This window comes from Bufo gargarizans, chromosome 9 (genome assembly GCF_014858855.1).
Source record: "Bufo gargarizans isolate SCDJY-AF-19 chromosome 9, ASM1485885v1, whole genome shotgun sequence".
In the NCBI taxonomy this organism is placed as follows: Eukaryota; Metazoa; Chordata; class Amphibia; order Anura; family Bufonidae; genus Bufo; species Bufo gargarizans.
In genome coordinates, this window is record NC_058088.1 from 14,861,007 (window position 1) to 14,877,678 (window position 16,672).

The window sequence follows — 16,672 nt, forward strand, 5'->3', positions numbered from 1 at the left end:
ATGCGTTTACCCATAGCTATATAAGTCTGTGTTACTCTGACATTATTTTCTATTGGTATCTTTGTGTTCAAGACCATATGGGGGGGAGCAAAAATTCCCCCCCCCAAAAAAAAATATATAACATCTTTTCATTAAAAAAAAGCCCTGAAGAGAGACTAGATGGTTTTATTGTGTTATATAACAATTTTCAGGGCAATTGGTGCAACTTTGATTCCTGGCTAATATATTTGGGTCAGAACTGAAATTTTTGAAAAATTCACACAAAATTCACTTTTTCAATTATCCACTTTCTCTTCTCTACAAAATATTCTGTTTATAGTTTTTTTTCATTGTGAGTGCATATTTTTCTTACTTTTGGACTTTTTTTTTCACCATGCTTATAGTATATCCTACCCCTTTCCATTCAATTTTAGACACATTTTTTCCCCCAAAAGTGGGGGGAAATTGCAGTGCGTCTTATAAAGCAAATGGTGCACTTTTTAAATGTCTGACATTGATACATTGCCTGCCGCTATGCTACACAGCGTGGACTGCGATGTATCAGCAGGTAGGGAGGAGGGGCTGAAGGCCGGCAACAGCTGTTTCACTCATGATGGGGCCCGGTGCAGTCACTGTACTCCATTACACCGGGCCCTGCTCACAGCAGTATTAATAAGTAAAGTCCATTCATGTAATCTTCAAGCAGTGGCTCTGCTTTAAACAAGCTCAATCCTCTGTAGTAGTACTCACTATCAAAGCGGCAGGCAGACCGGCAGCGTATCCTCTCTCACACATTCACGCTCCTGCTTAATTAATGAAGTGGGAGGAGCGTGAATGAGTGAGTTACGTTACACTGCCGGCAGGGCCACTGCTTTGATAGTTAGTACTGTTACAGAAGAAAGTAAAGCCATTGCTGGAGCATTACATAAAAAGATTTTACATATAAAGACAGCTGTGAACGGGGCACGGTGATGTAATGAGGGTGACTATTCACACAGCTCCAATATATTGTGACACATACGATACCGTGACCAGCATAAGATCACAGTATCATATGTGTCACAGTATATTGTCCCTGTGTGAATAGTGACCCACATTACATAAGATGCTATATGTGTGTCATAGTGTTATGCGCGAATATTCGAATTGCAATTTTTAATCGCGAATATCGCCACTTCGAGAATTTGCGAATATTTAGAATATAGTGCTATATATTCGTATTCATGAATAGTGGTAAATATTCTAATCACAAATTTATCGCAAATGTATCAAGAATATATAATCAAATAAACAATGACAGAATATCACGAATTCTCGAATTTGCTAATTTATGGTGAATATTCGGGCAAAAATTTGTGAAATATCGCAAATTCGAATATTACCTATACCGCTTATCACTAGAGTTGAGCGGACACCTGGATGTTCGGGTTTCGAGAAGTTCGGCCGAACTTCCCGGAAATGTTCGGGTTCGGGATCCGAACCCGATCTGAACTTTTCCCGAACCCGAACCCCATTGAAGTCAATGGGGACCCGAACTTTTCGGCACTAAAAAGGCTGTAAAACAGCCCAGGAAAGGGCTAGAGGGCTGCAAAAGGCAGCAACATGTAGGTAAATCCCCTACAAACAAATGTGGATAGAGAAATTAATTAAAATAAAAATAAAATAAATAAAAATTAACCAATATCAATTGGAGAGAGGTCCCATAGCAGAGAATCTGGCTTCACGTCACCCACCACTGGAACAGTCCATTCTCAGATATTTAGGCACCGGCACCCAGGCAGAGGGGAGAGGTCCCGTAACAGAGAATCTGGCTTCATGTCAGCAGAGAATCAGTCTGCAGGTCATAGCAGAGAATCAGGCTTCACGTCAGCCACCACTGCAACAGTCCATTGTCATATATTTAGGCCCAGCACCCAGGCAGAGGAGAGAGGTCCCGTAACAGAGAATCTGGCTTCATGTCAGCAGAGAATCAGTCTGCATGTCATAGCAGAGAATCAGGCTTCACGTCACCCACCACTGCAACAGTCCATTGTCAGATATTTAGGCCCAGCACCCAGGCAGAGGAGAGAGGTCCCGTAACAGAGAATCTGGCTTCATGTCAGCAGAGAATCAGTCTGCATGTCATAGCAGAGAATCAGGCTTCACGTCAGCAACCACTGTAATAGTCCATTGTCATATATTTAGGCCCAGCACCCAGGCAGAGGAGAGAGGTCCCGTAACAGAGAATCTGTCTTCATGTCAGCAGAGAATCAGTCTGCATGTCATAGCAGAGAATCAGGCTTCACGTCACCCAACATTGGAACAGTCCATTGGCATATATTTAGGCCCAGGCACCCAGGCAGAGGTGAGAGGTCCCGTAACAGAGAATCTGTCTTCATGTCAGCAGAGAATCAGTCTGCATGTCATAGCAGAGTATCAGGCTTCACGTCAGCCACCACTGCAACAGTCCATTGTCATATATTTAGGCCCAGCACCCAGGCAGAGGAGAGAGGTCCCGTAACAGAGAATCTGTCTTCATGTCAGCAGAGAATCAGTCTGCATGTCATAGCAGAGACTCAGGCTTCACGTCAGCCACCACTGCAACAGTCCATTGTCATATATTTAGGCCCAGCACCCAGGCAGAGGAGAGAGGTCCCGTAACAGAGAATCTGGCTTCATGTCAGCAGAGAATCAGTCTGCATGTCAAAGCAGAGAATCAGGCTTCACGTCAGCCACCACTGCAACAGTCCATTGGCATATATTTAGGCCCAGGTACCCAGCCAGAGGAGAGAGGTCCCGTAACAGAGAATCTGGCTTCATGTCAGCAGAGAATCGGTCTGCATGTCATAGCAGAGAATCAGGCTTCACGTCACCCGACATTGGAACAGTCCATTGGCATATATTTAGGCCCAGGCACCCAGGCAGAGGAGAGAGGTCCCGTAACAGAGAATCTGTCTTCATGTCAGCAGAGAATCAGTCTGCATGTCATAGCAGAGAATCAGGCTTCACGTCAGCCACCACTGCAACAGTCCATTGTCATATATTTAGGCCCAGCACCCAGGCAGAGGAGAGAGGTCCTGTAACAGAGAATCTGTCTTCATGTCAGCAGAGAATCAGTCTGCATGTCATAGCAGAGAATCAGGCTTCACGTCAACCACCACTGCAACAGTCCATTGTCATATATTTAGGCCCAGCACCCAGGCAGAGGAGAGAGGTCCCGTAACAGAGAATCTGGCTTCATGTCAGCAGAGAATCAGTCTGCATGTCATAGCAGAGAATCAGGCTTCACGTCACCAAACATTGGAACAGTCCATTGGCATATATTTAGGCCCAGGCAGAGGAGAGAGGTCCCGTAACAGAGAATCTGTCTTCATGTCAGCAGAGAATCAGTCTGCATGTCATAGCAGAGAATTAGGCTTCACGTCAGCCACCACTGCAACAGTCCATTGTCATATATTTAGGCCCAGCACCCAGGCAGAGGAGAGAGGTCCCGTAACAGAGAATCTGGCATCATTTCAGCAGAGAATCAGTCTGCATGTCATAGCAGAGAATCAGGCTTCACGTCACCCAACATTGGAACAGTCCATTGGCATATATTTAGGCCCAGGCACCCAGGCAGAGGAGAGAGGTCCCGTAACAGAGAATCTGTCTTCATGTCAGCAGATAATTAGTCTGCATGTCATAGCAGAGAATCAGGCTTCACGTCAGACACCACTGCAACAGTCCATTGGCATATATTTAGGCCCAGCACCCAGGCAGAGGAGAGAGGTCCCGTAACAGAGAATCTGTCTTCATGTCAGCAGAGAATCAGTCTGCATGTCATAGCAGAGAATCAGGCTTCACGTCAGCCACTACTGTAACAGTCCATTGTCATATATTTAGGCCCAGCACCCAGGCAGAGGAGAGAGGTCCCGTAACAGAGAATCTGTCTTCATGTCAGCAGAGAATCAGTCTGCATGTCATAGCAGAGAATCAGGCTTCACGTCAGCCACCACTGCAACAGTCCATTGGCATATATTTAGGCCCAGCACCCAGGCAGAGGAGAGAGGTCCCGTAACAGAGAATCTGTCTTCATGTCAGCAGAGAATCAGTCTGCATGTCATAGCAGAGAATCAGGCTTCACGTCAGTCACCACTGTAACAGTCCATTGTCATATATTTAGGCCCAGCACCCAGGCAGAGGAGAGAGGTCCCGTAACAGAGAATCTGGCTTCATGTCAGCAGAGAATCAGTCTGCATGTCATAGCAGAGAATCAGGCTTCACGTCACCCAACATTGGAACAGTCCATTGGCATATATTTAGGCCCCGGCACCCAAACAGAGGAGAGGTTCATTCAACTTTGGGTAGCCTCGCAATATAATGGTAAAATGAAAAAAAAAATATGATTGAATGAGGAAGTGCCCTGGAGTACAATAATATATGGTCTAGGGGAGGTAGTTAATGTCTAATCTGCACAAGGGATGGACAGGTCCTGTGGGATCCATGCCTGGTTCATTTTTATGAACGTCAGCTTGTCCACATTGGCTGTAGACAGGCTGCTGCGTTTGTCTGTAATGACGCCCCCTGCCGTGCTGAATACACGTTCAGACAAAACGCTGGCCGCCGGGCAGGCCAGCACCTCCAAGGCATAAAAGGCTAGCTCTGGCCACGTGGACAATTTAGAGACCCAGAAGTTGAATGGGGCCGAACCATCAGTCAGTACGTGGAGGGGTGTGCACACGTACTGTTCCACCATGTTAGTGAAATGTTGCCTCCTGCTAACACGTTGCGTATCAGGTGGTGGTGCAGTTAGCTGTGGCGTGTTGACAAAAGTTTTCCACATCTCTGCCATGCTAACCCTGCCCTCAGAGGAGCTGGCCGTGACACAGCTGCCTTGGCGACCTCTTGCTCCTCCTCTGCCTTGGCCTTGGGCTTCCACTTGTTCCCCTGTGACATTTGGGAATGCTCTCAGTAGCGCGTCTACCAACGTGCGCTTGTACTCGCGCATCTTCCTATCACGCTCCAGTGCAGGACGTAAGGTGGGCACATTGTCTTTGTACCGTGGATCCAGCAGGGTGGCAACCCAGTAGTCCGCACACGTTAAAATGTGGGCAACTCTGCTGTCGTTGCGCAGGCACTGCAGCATGTAGTCGCTCATGTGTGCCAGGCTGCCCAGGGGTAAGCACAAGCTGTCTTCTGTGGGAGGCGTATCGTCATCGTCCTGCCTTTCCCCCCAGCCACGCACCAGTGATGGACCCGAGCTGCGTTGGGTGCCACCCCGCTGTGACCATGCTTCATCCTCACCCTCCTCCACCTCCTCCTCATCCTCGTCCTCCTCGTCCTCCAGCAGTGGGCCCTGGCTGGCCACATTTGTACCTGGCCTCTGCTGTTTCAAAAAACCTCCCTCTGAGTCACTTCGAAGGGACTGGCCTGAAAAAGCTAAAAATGACCCCTCTTCCTCCTCCTCCTCCTCCTGGGCCACCTCCTCTTCCATCATTACCCTAAATGTTTTCTAAAGGAGACATAGAAGTGGTATTGTAACGCTGATTACGGCGTCATCACCACTGTCCATGTTGGTGGAGTACTCGAAACAGCGCAACAGGGCACACAGGTCTCGCATGGAGGCCCAGTCATTGGTGGTGAAGTGGTGCTGTTCCGTAGTGCGACTGACCCGTGCGTGCTGCAGCTGAAACTTCACTATGGCCTGCTGCTGCTCGCACAGTCTGTCCAGCATGTGCAAGGTGGAGTTCCACCTGGTGGGCACGTCGCATATGAGGCGAAGGCCGAAGTTACTCTGTAGCGCAGACAGGCGAGCAGCGGCAGGATATGAATGCCGGAAGCGCAAACAGACGGCCCGCACTTTATGCAGCAGCTCTGACATGTCGGGGTAGTTGTGAATGAACTTCTGCACCTCCAAATTCAGCACATGCGCCAAGCAAGGGATGTGCGTCAAACCGGCTAGTCCCAGAGCTGCAACGAGATTTCGCCCATTATTACACACCACCAGGCCGGGCTTGAGGCTCACCGGCAGCAACCACTCGTCGGTCTGTTGTTCTATACCCCGCCACAACTCCTGTGCGGTGTGGGGCCTGTCCCCCAAACATATGAGTTTCAGAATGGCCTGCTGACGTTTACCCCGGGCTGTGCTGAAGTTGGTGGTGAAGGTGTGTGGCTGACTGGATGAGCAGGTGGAAGAAGAGGAGGAGGAAGCCGAGAAGGAGGAGGAGGCAACAGGAGGCAAAGAATCTTGCCCTGCGATCCTTGGCGGCGGAAGGACGTGCGCCAAACAGCTCTCCGCCTGGGGCCCAGCTGCCACTACATTTACCCAGTGTGCAGTTAGGGAGATATAGCGTCCCTGGCCGTGCTTACTAGTCCACGTATCTGTGGTTAGGTGGACCTTGCCACAGATGGCGTTGCGCAGTGCACACTTGATTTTATCGGATACTTGGTTGTGCAGGGAATGCACGGCTCTCTTGGAGAAGTAGTGCCGGCTAGGAACAACATACTGTGGGACAGCAAGTGACATGAGCTGTTTGAAGCTGTCTGTGTCCACCAGCCTAAATTACAGCATTTCATAGGCCAGTAGTTTAGAAATGCTGGCATTCAGGGCTAGGGATCGAGGGTGGCTAGGTGGGAATTTACGCTTTCTCTCAATTGTTTGTGAGATGGAGAGCTGAACGCTGCCGTGTGACATGGTTGTGATGCTTGGTGACGGAGGTGGTGGTGTTGGTGGTACATCCCATGTTTGCTGGGCGGCAGGTGCCAACGTTCCTCCAGAGGAGGAGGAAGAGGCCGAGGCGGCAGCAGCAGAAGAGGCCGAGGCGGCGGCAGCAGCAGAAGAGGCCGAGGCGGCAGCAGCAGAAGAGGTAGCAGGGGGAGCCTGAGTGACTTCCTTGGTTTTAAGGTGTTTACTCCACTGCAGTTCATGCTTTGCATGCAGGTGCCTGGTCATGCAGGTTGTGCTAAGGTTCAGAACGTTAATGCCTCGCTTCAGGCTCTGATGGCACAGCGTGCAAACCACTCGGGTCTTGTCGTCAGCACATTGTTTGAAGAAGTGCCATGCCAGCGAACTCCTTGAAGCTGCCTTTGGGGTGCTCATTCCCAGATGGCGGCGGTCAGTAGCAGGCGGAGTCTCTTGGCAGCGGGTGTTCTGTTTTTGCCCACTGCTCCCTCTTTTGCTACGCTGTTGGCTCGGTCTCACCACTGCCTCTTCCTCCGAACTGTGAAAGTCAGTGGCACAACCTTCATTCCATGTGGGGTCTAGGACCTCATCGTCCCCTGCATCGTCTTTCACCCAGTCTTGATCCCTGACCTCCTGTTCAGTCTGCACACTGCAGAAAGACGCAGCAGTTGGCACCTGTGTTTCGTCATCATCAGAGACATGCTGAGGTGATATTCCCATGTCCTCATCATCAGGAAACATAAGTGGTTGTGCGTCAGTGCATTCTATGTCTTCCACCGCTGGGGAAGGGCTGGGTGGATGCCCTTGGGAAACCCTGCCAGCGGAGTCTTCAAACAGCATAAGAGACTGCTGCATAACTTGAGGCTCAGACAGTTTCCCTGGTATGCATGGGGGTGATGTGACAGACTGATGGGCTTGGTTTTCAGGCGCCATCTGTGCGCTTTCTGCAGAAGACTGGGTGGGAGATAATGTGAACGTGCTGGATCCACTGTCGGCCACCCAATTGACTAATGCCTGTACCTGCTCAGGCCTTACCATCCTTAGAACGGCATTGGGCCCCACCAAATATCGCTGTAAATTATGGCGGCTACTGGGACCTGAAGTAGTTGGTACACTAGGACGTGTGGCTGTGGCAGAACGGCCACGTCCTCTCCCAGCACCAGAGGGTCCACTAAAACCACCACGACCATGTCCGCGTCCGCGTCCTTTACTAGATGTTTTCCTCATTGTTATCGTTCACCACAACAGCAAAAATATTATTTGACCCAATGTATTGAATTCAAATTCAGGCCTTTTTTTAAAGACAACTAACACTATCTGGCTATCTATTTAGGTACCGTATTACACTAATACAGACACAGCAGTAACCACAGATTTAGCTGACTATAAATTTGAGGCCTATTATTTAGGCGCTGGCTGACTGGTATAGGTTTACTAACAGAATTAGACTTGGAAATGCACAGTAGCGTGTGTGTGAAGTTATTCAGAATGACCCTATGTGCACCTTGAATCTGATATACCCTTTTAGGGATAGATTTAAAATAGCTCTGATACAGCAGAAACCACTAAATTAAGAAATTGCTAAATTGGGAATTGTATTTCAACCCAGAACAAAAACTGTGCTTTGACCAACACTAAATAACTTGACCAGCCACACCAGTAACGACAGATTTAGCTGGATATAAATTTGAGGCCTAGTATTTAGGCGCTGGGTGACAGGTATAGGTTTACTGACAGAATTAGACTTGGAAATGCACAGTAGCGTGTGTGTGAAGTTATTCAGAATGACCCTATGTGCACCTTGAATCTGATATACCCTTTTAGGGATAAATTTAAAGTAGGCCTGATACAGCAAAAACCACTAAATTAGGAAATTGCTAAATTGGGAATTGTATTTCAACCCAGAACAAAAACTGTGCTTTGACGGACACTAAATAACTTGACCAGCCACACCAGTAACGACAGATTTAGCTGGATATAAATTTGAGGCCTAGTATTTAGGCGCTGGGTGACAGGTATAGGTTTACATACAGAATTAAACTTGGAAATGCACAGTAGCGTGTGTGTGAAGTTATTCAGAATGACCCTATGTGCACCTTGAATCTGATATACCCTTTTAGGGATAAATTTAAAGTAGGCCTGATACAGCAGAAACCACTAAATTAGGAAATTGCTAAATTGGGAATTGTATTTCAACCCAGAACAAAAACTGTGCTTTGACGGACACTAAATAACTTGACTAGCCACACCAGTAACGACATATTTAGCTGGATATAAACTTGAGGCCTAGTATTTAGGCGCTGGGTGACAGGTATAGGTTTACTGACAGAATTAGACTTGGAAATGCACAGTAGCGTGTGTGTGAAGTTATTCAGAATGAACCTATGTGCACATTGAATCTGATATACCCTTTTAGGGATAAATTTAAAGTAGGCCTGATACAGCAGAAACCACTAAATTAGGAAATTGCTAAATTGGGAATTGTATTTCAACCCAGAACAAAAACTGTGCTTTGACGGACACTAAATAACTTGACCAGCCACACCAGTAACGACAGATTTAGCTGGATATAAACTTGAGGCCTAGTATTTAGGAGCTGGGTGACAGGTATACGTTTACTGACAGAATTAGACTGGGATATGGCCAAAAAATAACCACACTATTGATGGTTAAATGCACTTGGTGTGACAGCTTGACCAACCACACTACTGAGGGTTAAATGCACTTGGTGACAGGCGCAGCTTGCCCCTGATGTAGTATATGGCCAAAAAATAAACAGACTATTGCTGGTTAAATGCACTTGGTGTGACAGCTTCACCCTGATGTAGGATTTAGCCAAAAAACAACCACAACATTGAGGGTTAAATGCACTTGGTGGCAGCTTGTGCTGGCACACCACAAGACACAAAATGGCCGCCGATCACCCCAGAAAAAAGTGACTGAAAAACGCTCTGGGCAGCCTAAAAACAGTGAGCAATTCAATAGCAGCAGTTCCATCATCCACAGCTGCAATCGATCTCTGAATGAAGTCCTTTGGAGGAGTTAATCACTGCCTAATCTCGCCCTAACATCACGGCTGCATCCTCTCCCTATGCTGATCAGAGCAGAGTGACGTGCGGTGTTACGTGACTCCAGCTTAAATAGAGGCTGGGTCACATGGTGCTCTGGCCAATCACAGCCATGCCAATAGTAGGCATGGCTGTGACGGCCTCTTGGGGCAAGTAGTATGACGCTTGTTGATTGGCTGCTTTGCAGCCTTTCAAAAAGCGCCAAGAAAGCGACGAACACCGAACCCGAACCCGGACTTTTACGAAAATGTCCGGGTTCGGGTCCGTGTCACGGACACCCCAAAATTCGGTACGAACCCGAACTATACAGTTCGGGTTCGCTCATCCCTACTTATCACTAGTGTGTCATCCACACATCCCCCATAGCAGTGTATCATCCACAAATCCCCCGTAGCAGTGCGTCATTCACAGATCCCCCATAACAGTGTCATCCACAGATCCACCATAACAGTGTCCTCCACAGATCTCCCCATACCTGGGTATCATCTACAGATCTCCCATAACAGTGTAATCCACAGACCACCATTAGTTCAAAACCCACCAAAAGCACACCTTTTGGTTCAAAATATTATTTTTTCTTATTCTCCTTCTCAAAAATCTAGGTGCGAGTTATCATCATGTGCGTCTTCTAAAGCGAAAAATATGGCATATATTTTTTTATAAAGGAGGTTATACATATTCTCATTTCCCAGGTATTTCAATGACTCTAATGATAGATACTTTAAGAGGCCTGAAAATCCTGTTTTATTTAGATCAAACTGTAGTTCATAAATGAACGCTAGTAAACACGTCAGGACAATGACATATTATATACAATATATGATATGGAAAGTTATGACCTATCTCCTCTTACACAGAAACACCCACTGACAGAAGTGATGTATTTTTATAATTCCTAAAGGCATTTTAAATTGAGATATTGAACAAAAAGTATTTTAAAACCTAGTATGAGTTTGACATACTTAAAATGTGCATTACTTCCAACTGTAGCTAAAAAGGATCTATGAACAAAATCAACCCCATTAAAGACAGATTTTGATGCGATCGGGCAACAACTTAATGGTAATGGGGGCCTCTAGACTCTCACATATTCCAAAGTGCACCTTTCGGGTTTCGCCGGTCATTTTTTACACATTTTGAATGCAAGGTACTTCTCACACATTTGGGCCCCTAAATTGCCAGGGCAGTATAACTATGGCACAAGTGACCCCATTTTGGAAAGAAGACACCCCAAGGTATTCCGTGAAGGGCACTGCGAGTTCCTAGAATTTTTTTTTTTTTGTCACAAGTTAGCGGAAAATGATGATTTTTTTTTTTTTCTCTTTTTTCCTTACAAATTCTCATATTCCACTAACTTGCGACAAAAAATAAAAAATTCTAGGAACTCGCCATGCCCCTCACGGAATACCTTGGGGTGTCTTCTTTCCAAAATGGGGTCACTTGTGGTGTAGTTATACTGCCCTGGCAATTTAGGGGCCCATATGTGTGAGAAGTACTTTGCAATCAAAATGTGTAAAAAATGGCCTGCGAAATCCGAAAGGTGCACTTTGGAATATGTGCCCCTTTGCCCACCTTGGCATCAAAAAAGTGTCACACATCTGGTATTGCCGTACTCAGGAGAAGTTGGGGAATGTGTTTTGGGGTGTCATTTTACATATACCCATGCTGGGTGAGAGAAATATCTTGGCAAAAGACAACTTTTCCAATTTTTTTATACAAAGTTGGCATTTGACCAAGATATTTATCTCACCCAGCATGGGTATATGTAAAATGACACCCCAAAACACATTCCCCAACTTCTTCTGAGTACGGCGATACCAGATGTGTCACACTTTTTTGCAGCCTAGATGCGCAAAGGTGCCCAAATTCCTTTTAGGAGGGCATTTTTAGACATTTGGATCCCAGACTTCTTCTCACGCTTTAGGGCCCCTAAAAAGCCAGGGCAGTATAAATACCCCACATGTGACCCCACTTTGGAAAGAAGACACCCCAAGGTATCCAATGAGGGGCCTGGCAAGTTCTTATAAATATTTATTTTTTTCGCATAAGTTAGCGGAAATTGATTTATTTTATTTTTTTCTCACAAAGTCTCACTTTCCGCTAACTTAGGACAAAAATTTCAATCTTTCATGGACTCAATATGCCCCTCAGCAAATACCTTGGGGTGTCTTCTTTCCAAAATGGGGTCAGTTGTGGGGTGTTTATACTGCCCTGGCATTTGAGGGTCTCCGCAATCATTACATGTATGGCCAGCATTAGGAGTTTCTGCTATTCTCCTTATATTGAGCATACAGGTAATGAGATTTTTTTTTCCGTTCAGCCTCTGGGCTGAAAGAAAAAAATGAATGGCACAGATTTCTTCATTCGCATCGATCAATGTGGATGAAAAAATCTCTGCCAAAAAAAAAAAATGGAGGAGAAAGGCGTCTGCCAGGACATAGGAGCTCCGCCCTTCATCCATACCCACTTAGCTCGTATGCCCTGGCAAACCAGATTTCTCCATTCACATCAATCGATGTGGATGAATAAATCATTGCCGGGATTTTTATTTTTTTATTTTTATATATATATACAAAGTGTTTGCCAAAGCATAGGAACGCTGCCTCCTCCTCAGCTCGTATGCCTTGGCAAACGTATCTGTCACTGCAGAGGAGAAAATCCCGTCTTGCAGCGCCGCATACACCGACTTGCGTGTAATCTGACAGCAGCGCAATGCTTCTGTCAGAATGCACATCGGTTCTGCAGCTAGTAGATCGGTTGGTCCACCTGGAAGGTAAAAAAAGAAGAAAAAAAAAAGAAAAAACCAGGCCGCAACGCAATAATTTTATTAACTTTGGAACAGAACATGTAAACTTTAACTTTTTGAACTAAACATTAACGTGTTTGCTTACTGGTGTTTTTTGTTTTTTTTGTTTTGTTTTTTTACCTTTATAGAACAAACCTCTCCTTCCCCATGGGTCAATGTGCAAAGCGCAAATCGCCCAAAGATGTGGCGAAGTGCGTTATGCACTTTGTCCCATGTGAAAGGAGACGTTTGCAGCAGCTGTGAGTGAATGGGCCCTAATAGCCCTGTGTGCCTGTCCTGGTGAGATGATCCCTATGCTAGGTGTACCTGTGTGTGGTACTTCCGGAAACACTCCCCTAAGCATAGGGCAGGGTGGTCAGGACAGTCAGGACAGAAATAGCGGGTGTCACGCCTCATTCCACTCCTGCTACAGACACAACATCTTTTTCGGGGTGACGGGTGGGTTGAGGTACCAGCAACGACATTGGGGAAATGTCGCTCGTGTAGACGGCTAACTACACTGGTGGATGGGGCCACGGAACCTCCTGGATACAGGAGGTTCTCGATGATCTCTTCCTGAAATTTGAGGAAGGATCCAGTTCTCCCAGCCTTACTGTAGAGAACAAAACTATTGTACAGAGCCAATTGAATTAAATATACAGACACCTTCTTATACCAGCGTCTGGTTCTGCGGGAAACTAAATACGGAGACAACATCTGGTCATTGAAGTCCACCCCTCCCATGTGAAGGTTATAGTCATGGACTGAGAGGGGCTTTTTAATGACACGGGTTGCTCGCTCAATTTGTATTGTCGTGTCTGCGTTAATGGAGGAGAGCATGTAAACGTCACGCTTGTCTCTCCATTTCACCGCGAGCAGTTCTTCGTTACACAGTGCGGCCCTCTGCCCCCTTGCAAGACGGGTGCTAACGAGCCGTTGGGGGAAGCCCGCGCGACTTGTTCGCGCGGTACCACAGGCGCCAATCCGTTCTAGAAACAAATGCCTAAAGAGGGCCACACTTGTGTAAAAATTGTCCACATAAAGATGGTACCCCTTGCCGAATAAGGGTGACACCAAGTCCCAAACTGTCTTCCCACTGCTCCCCAGGTAGTCAGGGCAACCGACCGGCTCCAGGGTCTGATCTTTTCCCTCATAGACACGAAATTTGTGTGTATAGCCTGTGGCCCTTTCACAGAGCTTATACAATTTGACCCCATACCGGGCGCGCTTGCTTGGGATGTATTGTTTGAAGCCAAGGCGCCCGGTAAAATGTATAAGGGACTCGTCTACGCAGATGTTTTGCTCTGGGGTATACATATCTGCAAATTTCAGGTTGAAATGGTCTATGAGGGGCCGAATTTTGTGGAGCCGGTCAAAAGCAGGGTGGCCTCTGGGACGGGAGGCGGTGTTGTCACTAAAGTGCAGGAAACGCAGGATGGTCTCAAATCGTGTCCTGGACATAGCAGCAGAGAACATGGGCATGTGATGAATCGGGTTCGTGGACCAATATGACCGCAATTCATGCTTTTTTGTCAGGCCCATGTTGAGGAGGAGGCCCAGAAAAGTTTTAATTTCGGAAACTTGGACTGGTTTCCACCGGAAAGGCTGGGCATAAAAGCTTCCCGGGTTAGCGGTTATAAATTGTGTGGCATACCGGTTTGTCTCTGCCACAACTAAGTCTAAGAGCTCCGCAGTCAAGAACAGCTCAAAAAATCCCAGGGCCGAACCGATCTGAGCTGTCTCAACCCGAACTCCAGACTGGGCGGTGAAAGGGGGAACTACAGGTGCGGCTGAAGTTGGGGACTGCCAATCAGGGTTTGCCAGCACCTCAGGGACTCTAGGGGCTCTACGGGCACGTCTTTGCGGTGGCTGCGACGGGGTCACTACTGCACGTGCCACCGTACCAGCTTCAACTGCCCTTCTGGTGCTCGCTACTTCACCATGTTCTACGGCAGTGCTGGTACTAGGTCCAGGAAGGGCTGGGCTGCTGGTGTATGCCTCACCACGTAATCCGACAGCACCAGCCCCACTCTGCTGCTCTTGAAGCGGATCCTGCGCAACCTGCAGTCTAGCGACACGGGGCCGGGTACGCCTGCTGCTATCAGGGACCTCAACCTCCTCGTCCGAACTTTGGGTCAGAGAGCCACTGCTTTCTACAGGTTCGTATTCTGACCCGCTGGATTCATCAGATGAGGGTTTCCACTCCTCATCCGACTGGGTCAGAAGCCTGTAGGCCTCTTCAGAGGAATACCCCCTGTTTGACATGTGGGCAACTAAATTTAGGGATATTCCCTGAGACTACCCAAGAAAAAAAAGCAAGCCTGTCTTACAAAGGGGAGGCTAGCGAAGTACCGGAGGCTGCTGCGGTTGATAAAAAATATCAAAACTGATTTTTTTATCGCCGCAGCGCGTGTAAAGTGAATGTGCAGCGATAAAAAAAAAATAAAAAAATTGTCACTGCGGTGGGGCGGGCGTGGGCGAACGCACGTGTGGGCGACCGATCAGGCCTGATCGGGCAAACACTGCGTTTTGGGTGGAGGGAGAACTAAAGTGACACTAATACAATTATAGATCTGACCGTGATCAGTTTTGATCACTTCCAGATACTATAAAAGTACAAATGCTGATTAGCGATACGCTAATCAGCGAATAACGGACTGCGGTGCGGTGGGCTGGGCGCTAACCGATCCCTAAACTACCTAACCAAGGATGTCGGCGCGGTCCACATGCACCACAAGCGCAAACTACACAGAATGTAGCAATCATATGAAACACAGAGAAAGAATGCACCAAACAGATATAACACTGACTATGCTGGCAAGACACAAATGAAGATATTAAAAGCTGAGACTTTCGCCAATATATACCAGTGATGGATATATCGGAGCCCATCATGCACCACGTCACGGCTCTCAGCATGGCAAGGGGTCCTAACCGCTGCTCTAACTATGGTGTGAACACGGTCTGGGGGTGATATAATTCAGCTCGCAGCAAAGCTTCCCACAAACGCCCAGCATGAATGCTGCGGTTGTGCAATGTGAATGAAGCCAGGCTGCAAGCCACACCCACACCAGACCATGTGATGGAGGTTACCAGGTGCAAAGGAGTGTTTGAATGCCAGGTAAAGGCAAACACACTCAAATCTAACAAGGCAGAAACCAAAAAACAAAAAAATTATAGTGGCAATTTTGGAGGAGCTGCTCAACCCCTGACACAGTGGCGTGTCCTCAATTAGGGGGAGCAACCCGACCGCATGTGGACCGCAGAAATCGACTAACCCCAGCAAAATATGCATACAATGGAGGATGTCGGCGCGGTCCACATGCGGTCGGGTTGCTCCCCCTAATTGAGGACACGCCACTGTGTCAGGGGTTGAGCAGCTCCTCCAAAATTGCCACTATAATTTTTTTGGTTTCTGCCTTGTTAGATTTGAGTGTGTTTGCCTTTACCTGGCATTCAAACACTCCTTTGCACCTGGTAACCTCCATCACATGGTCTGGTGTGGGTGTGGCTTGCAGCCTGGCTTCATTCACATTGTACAACCGCAGTATTCATGCTGGGCGTTTGTGGGAAGCTTTGCTGCGAGCTGAATTATATCACCCCCAGACCGTGTTCACACCATAGTTAGAGCAGCGGTTAGGACCCCTTGCCATGCTGAGAGCCGTGACGTGGTGCATGATGGGCTCCGATATATCCATCACTGGTATATATTGGCGAAAGTCTCAGCTTTTAATATCTTCATTTGTGTCTTGCCAGCATAGTCAGTGTTATATCTGTTTGGTGCATTCTTTCTCTGTGTTTCATATGATTGCTACATTCTGTGTAGTTTGCGCTTGTGGTGCATGTGGACCGCGCCGACATCCTCCATTGTATGCATATTTTGCTGGGGTTAGTCGATTTCTGCGGTCCACATGCGGTCGGGTTGCTCCCCCTAATTGAGGACACGCCACTGTGTCAGGGGTTGAGCAGCTCCTCCAAAATTGCCACTATAATTTTTTTGTTTTTTGGTTTCTACCTAACCAAGGGGCCTAAACTATACTGAAACCTAACGGTCAATACCAGTGGAAAAAAAAGTGACAGTTTGCACTGATCACTTTTTTCCTTTCACTAGTGATTGACAGGGGCGATCAAAGGGGTGATCAAAGGGTTAATAGGGGTGATCTGGGGGCTAAGTGTGGTGTAGTGGGTACTCACAGTAAT